Source organism: Athene cunicularia (genome assembly GCF_003259725.1).
Source record: "Athene cunicularia isolate RWA chromosome 1 unlocalized genomic scaffold, athCun1 chr1_part1, whole genome shotgun sequence".
Classification (NCBI taxonomy): Eukaryota; Metazoa; Chordata; class Aves; order Strigiformes; family Strigidae; genus Athene; species Athene cunicularia.
Window position 1 is genome coordinate 25,715,764 of NW_020799091.1, and position 19,514 is coordinate 25,735,277.

General features: G+C 40.8%; 1 protein-coding gene across 3 annotated transcripts in view; it reads right to left on the reverse strand.

Moving 5' to 3' along the window:
• TRPC4 (transient receptor potential cation channel subfamily C member 4) overlaps positions 1 to 19,514 on the reverse strand; it is a 104,522-nt gene that overhangs the window by 42,772 nt on the left and 42,236 nt on the right. The gene's annotated exons all lie outside the window — the stretch shown is intronic.

Below are 19,514 nucleotides of genomic sequence, written 5' to 3' on the forward strand. Positions count from 1 at the left end.
GTGAAACTAAATTCCACATCCATGAATAAACTATTGTCAATATCTTCCCTGCTAATTCTCAAAAAATAAGGCTTACGTACTTTTATAATGACAAAACTCTTACAAATACATTACATAACACTTGCACAATATAAACTAAGCATTAGCATTTCCCAGTGTTTCACTAATCCTTGTCAAGATATATTCCTAACCTGTACAATATTTTATGGTCTGTCTGTTCTCCATGATGGGATTAAAGTTTTTAAAATATGATCCTCAAGATTGAATGTCACCAAAAAAATCCCAAACCCAGGAAATATTTAATGTTTTTCAGATAGCTTTTCAAAGAACTTTAAGTATATTCCAGGGTTTTATGCCATATTTTTATCTGATCACCAGTTCCTATTTTTCCTAATGCTTACTTTCATAAAGGGGATATTGAGTAGCAGCATGTTAGACTTGACATAAGAGATACAGAATGGAACCAACATATGTATTGAAGACAGCCAGAGCTGTTGCATTTTGTTTTTTAAAAAAAGGAAAAGAAAGAAAATAAGCATTTTCCTTATGTTACTGTGGTGGCTTGACGTTGGCTGGATGCCAGGTGACCAGAAAGCTGCTCTATCACTCCCCCTCCTCAGCTGGACAGGGGATAGAAAATCACAGAATCACAGAATCATCTAAATTGGAAAGGACCCCAGAGATTATCTAGTCCAAACGTTCACCTACCACATTTTCCACCTACACCATATCCTTAAGCTCTAAATTGACCCTACTCTTGAACACCTCCAGGGATGGGGACTCCACCACCTCCCTGGGCAGCCCATTCCAACGCCCAACAACCCCTTCTGGAAAGAAATGCTAATACCCAGTCTAAACCTTCCCTGGTGCAACTTGAGGCCATTCCCTCTTGTCCTATCGCTTGTTACTTGGTTAAAGAGGCTCATCCCCAGCTCTCTGCACCCTCCTTTCAGGGAGCTGTAGAGGGTGATGAGGTCTCCCCTCAGCCTCCTCTTCTCCAGACTAAACACCCCCAGTTCCCTCAGCCGCTCCCCGTACGACCTGTGCTCCAGACCCTGCACCAGCTCCGTTGCCCTTCTCTGGACACGCTCGAGTCATTCAATGTCCTTTTTGTAGTGAGGGGCCCAAAACTGAACACAGGAATCGAGGGGCGGCCTCACCAGTGCCGAGGACAGCGGTCAGATCCCTTCCCTGTCCCTGCTGGCCATGCTATTGCTGACACAAGCCAGGATGCCATTGGCCTTCTTGGCCCCCTGGGCACACTGCTGGCTCCTGTTCAGCCAGCTGTCAATCAACACCCCCAGGTCCCTCTCTGACTGGCAGCTCTCCAGCCACTCCTCCCCAAGCCTGTAGCGCTGCTGGGGGTTGTTGTGGCCCAAGGGCAGCCCCCGGCATTTGCCCTTATGGAAACTCCTCCAGTTGGCCTCAGCCCATGGCTCCAGCCTGTCCAGGTCTCTCTGCAGAGCCTCCCTGCCCTCGAGCAGATCAACACTCCCACCCACCTTGGGTTCATCTGCAAACTGACTGAGGGTGCACTCGATCCCCTCGTCTAGATCATCAATAAAGATGTTAAACAGGAGTGGCCCCAACACCGAGCCCTGGGGGACACCACTCATGACCAGCTGTCAACTGGATTTAACTCCGTTCACCACAACTCTTTGGGCCCGGTTGTCCAGCCAGTTTTTTACTCAGAGAAGTGTGTGCCCATCCAAGCCTCGAGCAGCCATTTTTGCCAGGAGAATGCTGTGGGAAATGGTGTGAAAAGCCTTGCTAAAGTCAAGGTAAATAACATCCACAGCCTTTCCCTCATCCAATAAACAGGTCGTCCTGTCGTATAAGATCAGGTTTGTCAGGACCTGCCTTGTCCCTCATGTGTTGCATGATGGTGTTTAGGATGAGCGGCTCCATCAGCTTCCCCAGGCACCGCAGTCAAGCTGACAGGCCTGTAATTTCCCGGATCATCCTTCCAACCCTTCTTATATATGGGTGTCACACTGGCCAATTTCCAATCAGTCGGGACCTCCCCTGTCAGCCAGGACTGCTGGTTAATGATAGAAAGTGGTCTGGCGAGCACCCCAGCCAGCTCCTTCAGCACCCTCGGGTGTATCCCTTCTGGTCCCATAGACTTGTGTGTGTCTGTGTGATGCAGCAGGTCACTGACTGTCTCCTGGATTGCAGGGGGGTCGTTCTCCCAGGCTCTGTATTTGTCTGTGGAGGCTGGATTCCCTCAATACAACTAATCTTGTAATTAAAGACTGAGGCAAAGAAGGCATTAAGCACCTCAGCCTTCTCCTCACTTGTTACCATGTTTCCTCCTGCATCTAGCAGGGGATGGAGACTCTCCCTGGACTTTCTTTTGTTACTGACGTACTTACAGAAACTTTTCTTGTTATCCTTGATTGCGGAGGCCAAATTAATTTCCAGCTGGGTTTTAGCCCTTCTGATTTCCACCCTGCATAGCCTCACAGCCTCTCTGTAATAACTGTGAGTGATTAATCACTGTGAGCCCCTTCTTACAAAGGTTGTAAACTCTCCTTTTTTTCCCTGAGATACAGCCAAAGCTCCCTGTTCAGCCAGGGTGGTCTTCTCTGGCGTCAGCTTCTCTTACAGCACCTGGGGCCACCTGCTCCTGAGCCATTAACATTTCCTTCTTAAAGAGCACCCAGCCTTCCTGGGCCACTATACCCTTCAGGACAGTCTCCCAGAGGGTCCTTTCAAGCAGGTGCCTAAAGGAGTCAAAGTCAGCCCTTTGGAAGTCCAGGATGTCAGCCCTGCTTAGCTCTCTCCTGACCTCTCTGAGAATAGAGAACTCTATTATTTCGTTATTGCTGTGCCCTAGTCGACCTCCAACCTCCACGTCATCCACCAGTCCTTCTCTGTTCACAAAGAGCAGTTCCAGCAGGGCACATTCTCTGGTCGATTTACTCATCAGCTGCGTCAGGAAGTTGTCTCCCACACATTCTAGGAATCTCCGGGACTGGTCTCGTTCTGCCGTGTTGTATTTCCAGCAGATGTCTGGGAAGATAAAGTCACCCACAAGAACAAGGGCAAGCAAGTGCCTTTCACCTAAGTGCCTCTAAAATATGTCGTCCGTCTCTCTGTCCTGGTTGCGTGGCCTGTAGTAGACTCCTACTACACCATCTGCCCTGTTGGCCTTCCCCCTGATTTTAATGCAAAGACACTCCACCCTGTCTTCACTACACTTGTACTCAAAGCAATCATAACAGTCCTTAACATACAGAGCCACCCCCACCACCTCTCCTTCCCTGTCTGTCCCTCCTAAAGAGCTTGTAGCCATCAACTGGCACACTCCAGTCATTGGAGACATCCCATCATGTTTCTGTAATAGCAACATCGTAATTTTCCAGTTTCATCACGGCTACAAGCTCCTCCTGTTTGTTACCCATGCTGTGTGCATCGGTATACATGCACTTCAGATGGGCTAATGTTTTGCCCCCTTCCCCCCTCAATCTAGTTTAAAGCTCTGTCAGTGACCCCAGCTAACTCCTGCCCCAAGATCCCCTTCCCTCTCTGGGACAGGTGCATCCCGTCTAATGTCAAAATGTAATGAAAGGTTCGTGGGTCAAGATATAGACAGGGAGATCACTGAGCAATTACCATCAAGGGCAAAACAGACTTAATTGGGGAAAATTAATTTAATTCATTGCCAATAAAATCAGAATAAACTTATGAGAAATAAAACTAAATCTTAAAACACCATCCCCCCACCTCTCCCTTCTTCCCAGGCTCATCTTCACTCCCGATTTCTCTACCTCCTCCCTCCAAGCAGCAGAGGGGTGATAGGGGATGGAGGCTGTGGTCAATTTATCACACATTGTCTCTGCCGCTCCTTCCTCCTCAGCTGGAGGACTCCTCACACTCTTCCCCTGCTCCAGTGTGGGGTCCCTCTCATGGGAGACAGTCCTCCATGAACTTCTCCAACATGAGTCCTTCCCACAGGCTGCAATTCTTCCCAAAATGTTCCAGTGTGGGTCCCTTCCACAGGGTTCAGTCCTTCAGGAACAGGCTGCTCCAGTGTGGGTCCCCCACAGGGTCACAAGTCCTGACAGCAAAGCTGCTCCAGTGTAGGCTCCTGTCTCCATGGGTCCAGAGGTCCTGCTCCAGTGTGGTCTCTCCATGGGGTCACAATCTCCTTCAGGCATCCATCTGCTCCCCAGTTACCCTCCGTTGGCTGCAGGGGCACAGCTGCCTCACCATGGGCTGCCCCACAGGCTGCAGGGGAACCTGCTCTGGCACCTGGAGCACCTCCTGCCCCTTCTTCTTCACTGACCTTGGTGTCTGTAGAGTTGTTCCTCTCACATATTCTCACTCCTCTCTCCAGCTGCTGTTGCTGCTGTGCATTTTTTTTCCCCCTTCTTAAGCATACCCACGAGGCAAACCACTGTCACTGATGGGCTCAGCCTTGGCAAGCAGCAGGTCCATCATGTAGCTGTCTGGCATTGGCTCTATGATACATGGGGGAAGCTTCTAATAGCTTCTCACAGAGCCACCCCTGTAGCCCCCCCACACACCAAAACCTTGCCATGCAAACACAATACAGTTACACACATTCATACATACATCCAGTGTATTAAATAATTAGTAGAAACTTCATGTCATTAAATAATAAATTTGTAAATGTACACAAAATAATTTCAGATTTGAATTCTTATCAAATGCATCTATTTGGGGATTTTACATTATTTTGATAATACTTATAACCACAGAAGCCATGTTCCTTTGGGGAGGAATAACAGGTAACTTCTCAGTTTCTGAAATCACTGGGATTACTACTGGTAGAAAATACTGTTTAGTTTGAAATGAAACAAGAGTCAGCACGCATCTTTTTATATATGTCTGGATCTTGTCAGAAATGTTAACCTGAGCCAAGTTCAAACCTGGTGTATGTTAATGAAATGCCAGTGTCTTTAGCAGAGACATATTTGCCTACCAGACTCCAACACTGAAGCTGCTTCTGACTGTTGTGAACAACAAGAAAATTTACTCATACCATAAGCATCTTGAAAATAGCCTTAAAGAAGAGTAACAGAGTGTTCTCTTCCATTAGCAAAAAAATGCATTCACAAGGTTTCAGAGTGTCTGTTTCAAGATACAAATATCTGGAATAATACTGCATGCAGTCAGAGCAGATGGTTTCAAAGTTATGTTTTTGCCAAGTTATTAATGGGGGTCTCCCTACAATTTTTTTTACCTCAATTTGCTTGGGTAGGTACAGATTAGCGCTTTGCTTGACTAGTGAAAAAGTATGACTCGTGGATTAATTCCTGAGTAAAATATTTCCCCCCCCCGGAGTGTGCCAGATCTGTGTTTGTTTCCCTTTCTTCATAATATCTTCCTATTACTGGTACTCTCACCTAAAATTAAACAGTTCCTAAGTCTGGCCTGTGTTGTTTTTTTGCAACACCTTTGGGCTGCTCTCATTGTGTTGGGGACCTAGGTGAGGAACAACTTCCAGTGGCTAGCAAAGGCTGGTGGTAGACCTAGGGGGCCTACTCCTTGTCAAGCATGGCTAAAAAGCAGTTAATTTCCCTTGATGTAATGTGGAGGAAATTAAGGAAAAAGAGGCGTTTTTTCGATGTCCACCAAGTATTGGGCTGCCCTGGGGTTGGGTAGACCAGAACTGATGCAGAGGTACCTCATGCCATGAGGAGATGGTTGCTGACCACTATCTGGAGAGTGCTTCACACTGGGTGGGCAGTAGCTGCTTAGTTCTAATCTTTAAACAGATTAATATGCAAAACTTTCAATGTTAATACTGAAAGCATTTCTGAGTAGGCTTGAAAAATTGTTTCTTGTCTCCTAATATCCGTATTAGATTTTCTCATGTTGTGACCAAGGTATGATGTGTTAAACGATTGCTTTTGGAGGCACAGTAAGTTTTTCAGTAAGTGCAGAAAATTTTCAAATCCCAGATACTGAAGAGTCAATTTTTAAAATTGTAATTTAAAAATAAATTAGCTCTCACACTTTTCTTTAAATTATGACTGTGAAAGGACAGATTTACCACTGGTTGGATTCTTCTGACTAGAACAGAAAACTAACATAGACTATATAGTTGATATGGCTAGAGTTAAGGGGAGCACCATTGGCAACATACTTCAAATGACTAACTAGACATAAAACACATAAGAAACAACTAATATGGAGCACACATATAAAATATTATGTCATCATTTTAAGAACTGCATGAATAGGGAAGTAGTTCTAGGAGTGCAGGCAAAGGTCTATAACAGAAACCACAACGCAATGCCTACAGATGATATACTGCATTTCTGAGAGGCCCAGATATCCAGTTTCATACTGTAATTTTTATCTAACAACACTGTTGGAAAGGTTAGTTTATGATGTCCTAAAGCAACAAAAATATCTGGATCTTCACTGCAGCCTTTTCTTTATGGTTCTTAGCTCCACTGACCACATAACATACACTAGGAACCACTCCAAAGTGTCTTCTTCAGACAACTGGAAAATTACCCTAAATCTCTTGACACTAGTTATGCTTTTCTGATTAATTTATCAAGAAATTGTATGACATTATTAAAAATGTTCAAATTACTTTTCACAAATTTGACTACTTGCTCCATTTTTGTGGCTGAGAAATTGTCATCATATGCTGTGAAATATGTTCGGCAGTGATACCTAATTTATTAAATTAGCTGAATAATGAAGGAATTTCTTGCATGGGGAACAATTGGGGTACCCTGATGGAAGAAAACTGTACTCAATGGTGAATGCTACAGTCTTGTTCCTCAGCTGTCCAGAGAGGGGGAGCTTGTTACTGCACACTGCATCTCCCTGCTTGTCCCTGTGGACATGTTTCCTCCAGACAAAACAAGGAGATGTGTACCCGCACCTTGTCTTCATATTTAATAAATAAGTATTTGAGGCCATATAGGAACTGGGGGCAGGGAAGTCTTCCTGGGACCCACAGCATAAATGGTGCCTGTATAGGCTGTCTCAGAGACATTACTCATAGGTCACATATATTATCTGTGACTAATATATTTTGTTATTGATCCTGAATTCTTATTTACACTTGACTTTCTGATTTAGTCACTAAAAAGCCCTTCTCTACAGAAAAAAAAAAAAAAAAAAAAGTCTTCAAGGCAAAATTCTGTAGTCAAATGAGATTTATCCTCTATTATAAACCCTTCTATTAGAACAACAGAAGTGGATGGAAAAAGACATGCTCCGAGCCATAAGACACTTCCTGTATAAATGGATAGGATCGCATCTAGGATGATCACATAGTAAAGTTAAGTAGATATGTAAGTCCTCTGCTAAACTGGCAACTAAAAAATATTTTTTAAAAAATATTTTACACAAATATTTTATGATTGGCAGAAATAGAAATACTCTATGATATTAATTTGCCAGTTCTGCATTTCCTATGCCAAAATATTTTCACTGTAGTATATTTTTTCTTCCTTAATTGGAGATATTGCATCCTGAAGTATTCAAAGTATCTGTTGTACTGTCAGTATTATGTTGTATGGTATTTGACTTTGACATTGTCTCCATATAATTAGCAATCATCAAGTTTATATTTTCACATTACAGTGGCTTCCAATAGCTTCCAGCAGTTTGTAATTATGTGAGGGATTTTGCTATAATGATTATTCCTGGTTGTAGATCTTTAGCTCCTTCATAGAGTCTGCCCATCTGAAAATGTTAAGCTATTCTTTCTCTTAGCTGTCATGCTGGGAATTGGCTCTTCCTTGAGACTGATGAAAATCAAAAATTATTCACAGTGCCAGCAAAAATAATCTGGTATAAATAATAGCAGCCTGATTCTAGTGATATCAAGCATATACGTAGCTCAGAATTTAATTTTTGATTAAATCTGATATTTAGTTGTGTTATAATACCTATCCTTCAGCCAATGGAAATGATGAAGAATAACACAAGTGATACTATTAACTATATACTGTCTTTCTATAAATAATACTTCCATAAAAAGAATTATTTTTATAAATAATAGATCATCAGAATATCAAGTCAGTTCTTAACTGTAGCGCAATATTACCTTTAAGTATTTATTTCATTGTATGAGGAAATATGCAGATATCAAAAAACCCACTTGTAATAGAGTGCTCATTTTTACACTTACAAATATAACAAAATCTGAGGTCCAAACTAAATTCTCATTCTGCACCAGTAGATGGTTTAGTATATGTTACATAGAAAAATAATGTGATTTGTCATCTATAAATGAAAGATGTCAAAGGAAAGTGATTTCCTTTTTGACTTATGTACAAATGAATTGTGCTGTAATACAAACAGCTATCCCTGACACCATATTCTAACAGACGAATGCTGAAGATCTTTTCTGGGGGAGGAAGCAAAAGAAAATGCTTATCATAAACTTTCTTAGTAATACTTTTTTAAAGTCACGGCCAGATTCTCTGTTGTGCTGGTTTGTACTGCCTTACAGCCAAGCTGGTAGGAAATGTTAGCTCTGACGTCTGCTGCTTTGTCACACACATTTTCCAATGATCATGCCTCAGTTCAACAAGAATTAAACCCAATTACTTTTTCTTTCTCTAGAACATTTTACTTTTCATATTTTACATATTTTCCCAGATAGTTAATGAAAACCCAAGCTCTTCTAGTTATTTTAACTTCAAATTTAGATGTCAAAATGCTCTATCTACTGGTTGTGAAAAGTATATTTGCTTGGCACTAATGACAGATTCAAGTCCCAACCTCATTAAGTAGATTTGTTAGATTGTTTCTCCCTCTAGAGACATCACTGCATATTCTTTTCTATATCTTCCCCCAAAGACTACATTTGTGGATTTCTGCACTTACTCTGTGAGGACTGTTTCGTTAAGACAAATAACATTTAATTGCAATTTAAACGCTTTAATGTTATTGACTGGATCAGCACTAGATGTTCCTTTCTAAAAGCTAGAGACCATGTTCTGGACTCCTTTGGGTACAGTTATACTGTCTGTTTTCTGTCTCAGGCCAGAAGTCCTGTTTCCTCTGCCAATTACCGTGAATCTTCCCATGTCTATCCCATCTATATCTAGTGCCAACTGGACCAGACTATCATCATGATCATGATTCTGGCTGGACCCAAACCCCTGGGTCAAATTTTCCTCTCTGCATGCAGCTGTGTCATTAAGGAAACTAGTCAGCTCACTTGGGTTCAGAGCACCAGAGCACAGTAGTTTGTATATCATCAGGACAACCTGCTTCAGATCAGGTCCCTATAGCAAAACAAATTCACAGCATAGTTGTCTTCATCATAAAACCCAGAGTTTACACTGCTCTCACCAAGAATAGAATAAAATGCCAGGGTTTTTTTATTGTAATTATCCTATTGTTTAACTTCAGATATGAGGAGGAAGAAACAAAGGAGAAGGAAAACATGAAAGTGAAGACTGAAATGCTTCGTTAAAAGGATTAATGAACAATATTACACGAACAATGACACTGCAGTTTTTAACATTTTAAATTTCCTTTTTGCTGCATCAACACGAGCAGAAAGTCTTCATTTGATTCATTGCTCCTTCTCAATAAAATGAATCAGCACAGAGAAAACTATTAAATATCTATTAAATAAATCAAGAATTATCTATAACTGCAGTGATTCTGATTAATTGCTTAGACAAGGCAAAGGCAGCTGAAACCCGAATGCAGTCCTTAGGAACCAGCTATGCCTGAATAGCCTTGTTAGACTTCCCAATGTTAAAGAAAAGTCAATCAGTTGTTGGGCTTCGGGATGAGTGTGTAAAATAGCTCCAAACTTCCGAACTGGGATGCTGGTATAATGCTTCTTGTTCCCATTCTGGGCAGGTGTTAAACTCACCACAATTCAAAACATTTTTGTAGTGAAAATCAATTAAGGAACCCCTGTAAATATCTGCAGAGATAATACAACATGAACTTGCTTCTTTTACATTGGATCCCTGTTTCTCACACTTAGCTGGTGTATATTCATGCACAGCAAACAAAAAATAAGACTGATTTATATGCAAAGTCCTATACTTATGACAGAATAACGCTGTGCAACAGTACAGGCTGGAATTCCCTGTCTAGGGAGTAGCTCTGCAGAAAAGACCTGGGGGCACGAGTAAGCAAGAAGCTTGAAATATGGCTGGGTCCATGCAGGGCAAAAGTATAGCCTGAGCTGCAGTAGCTGAAGCATAGCCAGCATGTCAAATAGGGTAATAATTTCCCTCTCTTTGGCACTTGTGAGACTACATGTGGAGTGCTGTGTCCTTGTTTGAATCTTTCACTACAACAGAACATAAGCAAACTGAAGCAAGTCCAACAGGGCACCTCCAAAAGGTTACGGGGCTGGCTCTCATGATGTACAGAGACAGAAGGGAGTTGGGTGTGTTCAGCCTCAAAGAGAAGAATCATGGTGGGAACTATCACTCACTTGCTGTCTTACACAAATGAAAGGGAGGTTATGGATAGAAGTAGGTTTTTCTCGGGAGCACAGTGAAAGGATGAGGGTGATCATAAACTGCATCAACAGAAATTCTAGTCTGATCTAAGGAAAATATTCTTCCCTATGACAGTAGTTAAGCACTGGCATAGGTTGTCCAAGGAAGATGTGGAATCTCCACCCTTGTAAATATTCAAAACTTGGCTGGGCAAGTTCCTTAGCAACCTGATTTATCATCAGTGTTAGCCTGGTTTTGACCAGGAGGCTGGATTTGAGAGGTATCTTTCAATCCTACAAACTTACTGCATTAAGCCAAGCAGTGTTTTCTGGGGCAACAACTCTTAGAAAGTCATAGTAATTGTGTTTACAGGTTTGAATTTATTTATCTAGGTTTGAATTTATTTATTCCTATTTTTCTAGGAATACAAAGTATTACAAAGTTCTTTTTCACTATTGGTTATTCCCTTTGAAAAGAGGCAGAGCCTGTCTCTCTCATATGATTGAATCATATTATTCCCAAACAATACATAAAATAATTTCAACTGTTACAAACACTTGTGGTGTAATAATCTGTGCATCATGTGTATGGAAAAAGACATAATAGTCAAAATACTGGCTTAGGTATCAGTTATATCGATCCTATTATTCCCAAAGCAGTCTTCAGATACCTCTCACACCATTTGCTGTCTGCACCAATAGCTTCCACAAAATAAATTAACTGGTAAGAGAATAGAAATAGTGACTGACCATTCTCCCAGTATTCATTCTAACATTGAATAAACTGAGATAGTAAACACATTTTGTTTATAATCTCAAAAGTCCAAGGTCATTTTAGGAGACTAAAATCAATATATATTCTAAGTAACTTCATATATTAACACAGGTAGCAATCACATGCACTGTTCATAGTGTACAGTTCATGTAAATCATGCTATCAGCTCAAACTATGGAAACAAATAGCCACTTGTATAGTCTGTTGCCTGCCCCAGGGGCTGTAAAAAGAAAAAAAACTAAACACCTCTGGACCAGTGAGCAATTACCAGTTGCATGTTTCTTGCATCCATGCTTGCTGCGTCTCCTGTATTGGTAAGGCTTCTAAGCCTAAGTCAGCCAGAAGGGGTTAGAATTTGTTAGTTACAATCCCATTATATGAGAAAACCAATGAGTTCCCTCACATCCAGCTCATTGTACCACTTTGTCTACTTTTGTAGCTGCCATGTTGCCAGAAGGAAAAGTTAGAAATTAATAAACCAACCTTTCAAAATTCAAGAGGGAGCTGCAAATATGTTGAAAGCAACTGAAACACTGAACGCAGTGTGGGTTTAACTGGAGAAAAATTAGCTGGGTAAAGCTCTGAGTGAGGGAAAGGTAGGAAAGCGACTAGAAAAGCTAGATTGTTCCCCTAGGCAGTGTTTGCTCATCTGAGAATTTCTACTGGGATCCCTGGAGACCACCCTGTTCCTCATTTGCTCAGACTGTTGCAGAGGCCAAAACATGGTAGAGAGACATTCTTGGCTCTATTTTCTCTTTTTGAATGTCCTTTCAGATTTGGGCAGGGTATTGAGCTATTTGGAAGAAACCTGACTATAATTTTTTTTTCCTTTTTTTTTTTTTTTTTATTTTTCAGGCTCTTTGCCTGTGAAGAGAAACCTTCTTGCAGCATTATTTGATTTTTTTTTTCTGTAAAACAATGGTAATCATCTTCCATTAGCACCAGGCAAATTTAGGTTTCACTCTGTTAGCTAAGTTTTACGAGGTGCCATCCTGCATCCCGATGTGAAAAATGGGTATGAGCATAACTGTTCTTGACTCCAAGCTTATGCTGTTCCAGCCAAGTGATAAGAGAGCCAATAACAGTAACACTGAACTCCAAGGTTTCTGACTTTCTTTAGAAGTGGCTGTTTATTATGTGAAGCTTGTGTGGAACTGAAGATGCCAAAGTTCCCCAAAAGCAGTGTGAATCCACTTTTTGGAAAGCATAACACTCATTTGAAGGCTGACTGAATACAGAATCAGAGGAATAAGGGAAAAATAAAAACAGGCTGATTACAAAGGCATTCGAGCTAAATAAAGCAATAAACTGCACATTTTTCTCTTGAAAGTTCTCTATTAACATGCTGTAGGGAGGTCTGGCTTTGTAGTTTCATTAATACTTAGGAACAGAATGTATATAGTCACTCAATCTGCTTTTCTCTTCAAATACTTTACCATTTTACATCTTTAAGTTCCTCTTGTTTAACTTGGCTGTGTGTTTATCTGAGAATGTTAAAGGCTGAGAAATCAGATTAATCATCCAGTTCCTGCATGAAGCCTAAGCTGAAATGATAGGTCTTTGGCAATGATACTCAGTGAGCATTATTGTAAGACCATTTGCAGGAGAAATGCATGTGAGTCTGAAGCAGATGCATCAATAATATCAGTCAAATGTAGCCTTCACGAACCTTCCTTCTGGCCTCCAGAAATTACGATTTTCAATTTTTTCATTATCTCTACCTTTCTTCCCAGTTTCACCTTAAATGAGTTCAGAGGCACTGCACTTGAATGGCCAATTGACAGCTACCATGTGTAGCTTCTGTGGTTTAAACACAGAATATGAATCTTGGAAAGAATTGCAGGGAGTATAATTTCTTGTTCACAAGCCTTGTTCTCCAACATCTCCATTACACTTCAAAGTAGGTTGTGGTTGAAGAAAATGTCCTTCTCTTGTAAACAGATATAAGAAATACTGTGCTTTCCCATAAAGGGAAAATACATACAATGTTAATGAAATTCTGTACACCCAGCATCTGCCAGCCTGAAGAAATAATGACAGTCCTTGGGTAATTCTTCCCCCTTATGGAGCTCTGCTATTAGTGGCAAAACATTAGAGTCTGATATCTCAAATGAAAACCTGGAGCTATTCTCCCTGTTCTCGTACAGAGAGATCTCTGAACACTGCTTGTTTCTTTCATACTGAGGAACAAGAGCAATGAAGGAATCAATAAAGACCCTTTTTTACTTGAGTTTTACATACGTGTCACTTTTAAGGGTGTTCAGGTTGCACCTACACTGAAGAAATCAAACAGCAAGTGAGTCTGAGCGCTAGACCACAGTCATCCCCACTACTTACTTGCTCTTGCCTGGTTCCAGTTTTGACCTCTCCAGATGGCAATCCACAAGCAAATCTGCAACTTGCTGTAGACTTTGCATGTAAAACTCTTAGTATCACTTGGTCTTACGGTCAGGCTATGGTCTGCTTTCATTCAGTAGTACAGATAACATCTCAAATAACAGTTCCTTGCACAATATTTTACTGATTTACGTCATACATTTCTGTGTTAGACTGGTGTTTCTAAAATTCATTGCATGTTCCTGGAAACTGGATAACTCAAAATGTGGTAGCACGCCCAACTTACCCAGCTATTCCTTATGGAGATGGGGTAGAACACATTGGCTTATAGTTTCAGAGAAAGGAATATATTTTATTTTAAAATGTGGAGGAAAAATGACCACTTGAAAAAAAGATAGAGGTGGAAGAGGAGTATGTGGAATAATGCAAGCAAAGGCTGTGTTTCAGTCCCTGAAGGTTTGAGGCTACATTCTTCCTTGGCAAATCACAGATGATTTGTTCACTGACAAAAAAATACGCTCCGTAGTCTGTTGTCACTGCTTCATGACATGCATGCCCTAGCTTCTGCTCTAACAAGTCAGAAAGGGTACATTTCTAAGAAAGAGCTGCTCTTTAATCGTTGTGAAAGATAGCTTCACTGGTACTCTGAAGGAATATTTTCTTCTGCTTCCTTTGCACTCTTCTGAGGTGTTAAGCAGATACATCCTGATCATGTGCATGAAATCATGATTTCCTAAACTGAAATTTGAGAATCAGTTATATGTTACAATTAAGAATAAAGAAACTTACTGTATAGTAAGATAAAAGTGAATACAGAGAAAATATTGTAAGCAAACCTACAAAACCACTGAAGTTCCTATGTGATATGCAATTTAAATTTAGATTGCATATGTACCTTTCTCATCCCCTGCACTTTTACATAACACACATGCTTTAATGAAATCAGCCAGCTGGAGGACTTCTGCCTTGACCCACAGGCAGGCTGGGTGATGCCTCCTGAGCTAGAGTCATATTCAGTATCTATTTTTCACCATAATATCCAGCCTGCAGCTGTAAAGGTCTCATGCTAAAACCATCAAACACTGTAATCAGGGAAGCAAGACCATTTCTTTTCCAAATGCCTCTCAAATTCACTCCTGAAATACTCCCTTGATGAGCCAACAGTGGTGAGACCCCCATACATCTCTATTACTTACTGCTGCCTACTCTGTGTCAGGCAGCTCCAACCCTGACAGAGCTGTAGTGCTCCTGACTGCAGCCTCTATCAACATAACAAAATTGTGATTTCTTCAGCATCCAAACACTTTAAATCAGAGGCAGAGGATGGCAGCCAAAGCAATGCATACTCGGTAACTAAACTATAATGTAAACTAAAAATTACACTGTAATTGTGCAGGGAAACAGCAACAGCGCTCTTAAGTTTCAACTGTTAGCTCCTTCAGTGCTTCATTTCAGAACTTCAAAGATAATCCAACATCACTGTTTTTTTGTGGGAAATTTTAGAAACCCCAACAAGGGATCTGACACACAAACCCCTTGATTCTCTAACTGACTGCTCACAAAGGCAAAAACTCACCTCCTGTTCTGAAAAGAAGATTTGATGGCAGATATATCTCACTACTGCTTTGGGTAAATGTTTTGCCTCTTTTGAAGTACTCAACTTGCTGGACTTGTTGCAAAACCCAACTTTTCCGTGGAAATTGAGGGAGGATAGAAGCCAAAGGACCCAAGGCTGAGACAATAATATTTGTGTTTGTATTGGCAGAATATTTATATTGACAGTGTTTCGACTATGGTCAATTTACATGAATTGCATTTGTAAAGAAGGGAAAGCAGAAAGAAAGGGATCATTTTTGTCTTAATTTTCTTTTTGAAAATTACAGGATAATTTTCACCTCAATGTTCTGAGGTGGTATCATCATATTTGTTGAAAAGTTGGTAGAGGAAGAATAATATACAACCTCTAAATAGTCTATTGTTTGAACTTTTGTTTATTTTTCTACTTTTACTTCTAAGTATTTGTATTTCATTCCAGGGGTGGGGGGGAAAGAATCTAAGCTGAACACTTTTATATTCTACCTTCTGATGTAATAAATAATTTTATATTGATCCACCCTTCCCCTTCCTTAATAATTTGAGAATTCATATTGCTTGGTTATTTCACACTTGTTGAACTATATGTAAAGTTCAATATCCCTGTAATACTGCTACATTATTAAAACCAGCAGCAATATTCTTTCTGTACTCTTTTAAGAGGTGTTAAGGGTTAAGAAGATACAAAAATGTTTCTCTCTCTATGCTTTCAGCTGAAATGCCAGAGCATACACCAGTAAACACATATGAGAAAGACTAACATGGCCCAATTTCTTAATACCACAGAAGGAGAGGCAAGTATCTCATCCTCTGTACACTTGATGAGAGCTTCACAGAGACGTCCAAGCACACTGGGTACAATGGATATGGCTTCTCAGTTCCTGTCATCAGATCACAGGATAATTCAGCCTAGAAGGGAACTCTTGTCCATCCTCCTGCTCAAACCAGGGTCATCTATGAGATCAGACTGGGTTGCTCAGAGCTCTATCCAGTTAAGCCTTAAAATCTTCAGGGATGGAGACAGAACAACCTGTCTGGGAAACCTGTTCCAATGCCTGACTGTCCTCATGGGGAAATCTTTTCTTTATCTCCAGTCTAAACCTTTCTTCTTATAATGGATGCCATTGTTTCCTTCCACCATGAACCACTGTGAAAAGCCTGGCTCACTATCTATCCTCAATGATGTCCCTGTAGTCACTGGGGAGTGATGTTAGTTCCCCCTGAAGCAATCTGCTCCAGGCTGAATGGGCCCTGCTCCATCAGGTCCTCCTCAGAGGGCAAGTGCTCCAGCCCCCCGCCATATCAGTGACCCTCCACAGAATTTGGTCCAGTTTGATGCATGTTTTTGGTATTGAGGGACACAAAGCTGGATACAGTATCAAGATCAAATGAGTGCTGATTAGAGTGGGACAATCACTTACCTCAATACACTACTTATCATAGAAAGGTTTGGGTTGGGAGGGACCTTCAAAGATCTAGTTCCAACCCCCTGCCATGGGCAGGGACACCTTCCACTAGACCAGGTTGCTCAAAGCCACATCCAACCTGGCCTTGAACACCTCCAGGGAGGGGGCTGTTCCTGTTAATACAGCCCAGGTTAATGTGAGCCTTCTTTGCCGCTGGCTCTCGTTCAGCTGGCAGCCCCTTTTCTGCATTGCATTCCCCAGCCTGTGTCACTACAGGGGTTTCTTCCTTTCCAGGTTCAGGACTTTGTATTTGACTTTTTGAATTTCATTAGGGTTCTGTCAGCCTGTTCCTCCAGCCTCTCTTGGTCTTTCTAAAAGGAAGCACTGCCTTGAGCATATCAGCTGGTCTCTCTTGCTGGTTGTCATCTGAACACTTTTCAAGAGTGGATCTTCTCCTGGTCACTGATAAATCTGGGCCAGTAAAGATCCTTGTATCACTGCAGAGTGTCTACTTGTCTTCAGGTAGAGTACTAACCATTAACCACAATCCTTTGAGCTTGATCATCCAACCAGTTTTTTACCTATCTTGTTCTTCCATCCAGACTGTAACATTCTAACTTGGATACAATGCAGTGAGAAACGGTGTCAAAAGCCTTGCTAAATTCAAGGTAAATGACATCTCTTTGGCCACAAATCTAGTCAGTGTCCAAGCAGTATTTCTGTGGTCAGGTTATGTATACTCTACCTTACTGAAAAAGTTGCAACAGAAAAGCAAGTTAAATTCAAGCCAATATAGTTTTAAGTATTGACATGGTCTTGTTTAACCATCACTTGTACACTGTAATTTGTTATGATTATACCTAGAAAGATCTGTCACCAAACCAAAAAGTGGACCTACTCCCAGACTACTTTTGGCAAGGTTTAGTACAGAGCAAGAGCAATTCTCCACAGCCAGGTTAGGAAGACCTGACTTTAATTTACTGTAACAAAAATTATGACTTCTCTTTGTGTGATTATGCTACTCACCTTTAATGTGATTTGACTAATATATCTGTATTGACAATAGGGCCACATGAAGTGAAAGAAAACATTTTTTCAGTGCGTATAAAAGCTTTGGCTCTTACTTCAAATTTGATGATTTGAATAAGTCCACTACAGATTTCGCTTTGGAAATAATGATGAAGAAATGGCTCAACACAAGAGGAGTCTTGCAGGCCGTCACAGCTATAACAACAAGTTATCTCTTGCAAAACTTTCCATCTCATCTTGAGAATCTTCATGTAAAATTGAGGATTTTTCCCCTCTGACCAAACCTTTGAAATGCAGCTTTGCACGATGCTTACTTCTCTATGCAAAATCTGAAATCATCACCCAATCTCTGTATGTCGGTGCGAAATGTCCTAGCATGGCATGAAGGGGGCTCCTAAACACTTGATGTTCCTAGGAGGAAGGTGCTGCCTGCGCAAACAGTACAAGTCCTATAAATCTATCTTCCAAGGACACATTGCTGTCTCCTCTGTAAGGTGGATACATGGATAATGGTGGTCAAAGAGAAGTTATGTTTCACTGAAAAGTGAAGAGTAGGTTCATGCACATTAGTTCTTGGTATTAGCCCAGCGAACTCTGAGGCTTGCATACTTTTGTTCAAATTGTGGTCTCTTCATCTTTGTGTAGCTCAGGTCTGGGAAGATTAAAGTGCTTAGGAAGAGCTGATCTGAGGCTGTTTGACCACTTCTATTATCCAAGCATGATCTGTCCGGATGGCAGGAGTGTGGCCTTGGCCCTAAAGCAAGACAGACTTTTAACACAGAATAATAGAATCACAGAATGGATTGGGTTGGAAGGGACCTTAAAGATCATCTGTTTAGGCTTTTCCCCTCCAATGAACTCTAGAGTGAGTCTAAGCCCACTAAGTCTAAATATGTAACTGTATATGAACAATATACGTAAGTCTTTGTGGGAAACTTGGTTTCCCTCTTAATTTACCTCCTAAGGCAGATCCCTTAGATCACACAACGCATTAGAAAGGATTCCTGTAACAGGTTCATCTATTTCAGTTTAAGGGGCTTTTCCAGTTCTCAGAACAACAGAACATCAAGACTCAAAAAAATTAGCTTTTGTCCACTGTCACCTACCTTCTAGAAATTACATGCTATTCTTCTTAAAGGATCTTATATTTTTTTTAGCCTATACAACACATCTAGTTATCCCATGTCTCCTCTGCAGTAAGTGTAAGTGACATAGGTAGTGCCAAAAATTGTTTTGTTCTTAGATGGTCTTAGTTGCTGTTTGGAGACATCTGTCTCTTCCCATGAACTATGAAGGCACCCAAGGCTAGGCTGCTGACATAGGTGCATTAGTTAAATACCTGAGGTTATGTGGAATGTGTCAGGGACTTACAGCACAAACACTCTAGAAGAATGGCTATTTCTAGTTTATTTCTGCATGCTATTAAGAAGGCAAAAAGAACCAGTCTAAGCCTTGAACTAATTTTATTAATAAAGTGTCAAATGTTTTTTACCTTCTGTTACACTTTCAGCTTGCCTTAATGTCAAATGCTGCATAATTGAGTCATGTTTTTTGTGAACCATAACAGGGCTGCTAATGAACCCCTTAAGGTTAGCTATTTGGAACAACCTCTAATTTAAATTACTGCATTACCCTGGTAATTAAATATTACTATCTTTTCTGCACAGCAGACAGAATAAAATGTTTCTTTTTCCTCTTCATCCACCTAAAAAAATAATGAGCCAGATCCCATACTTCAACAACAGAGCACAGGCGTGTTGCACTTCGTAGACCTTCAGCAATTTCTACATGCTGAAGGTCTGCATTGCTCTTTCTCTCCCACAAATGTTAAGGACCCTCACATTTTTCCAACATTATTCTGGAATGAAACACATTCAAAGCATAAAAGCAATGACTTGATGTAATGAGTAACATGCCAGAGGATGTTAGGCTCTGGATTTTTTTCTTTTATTCA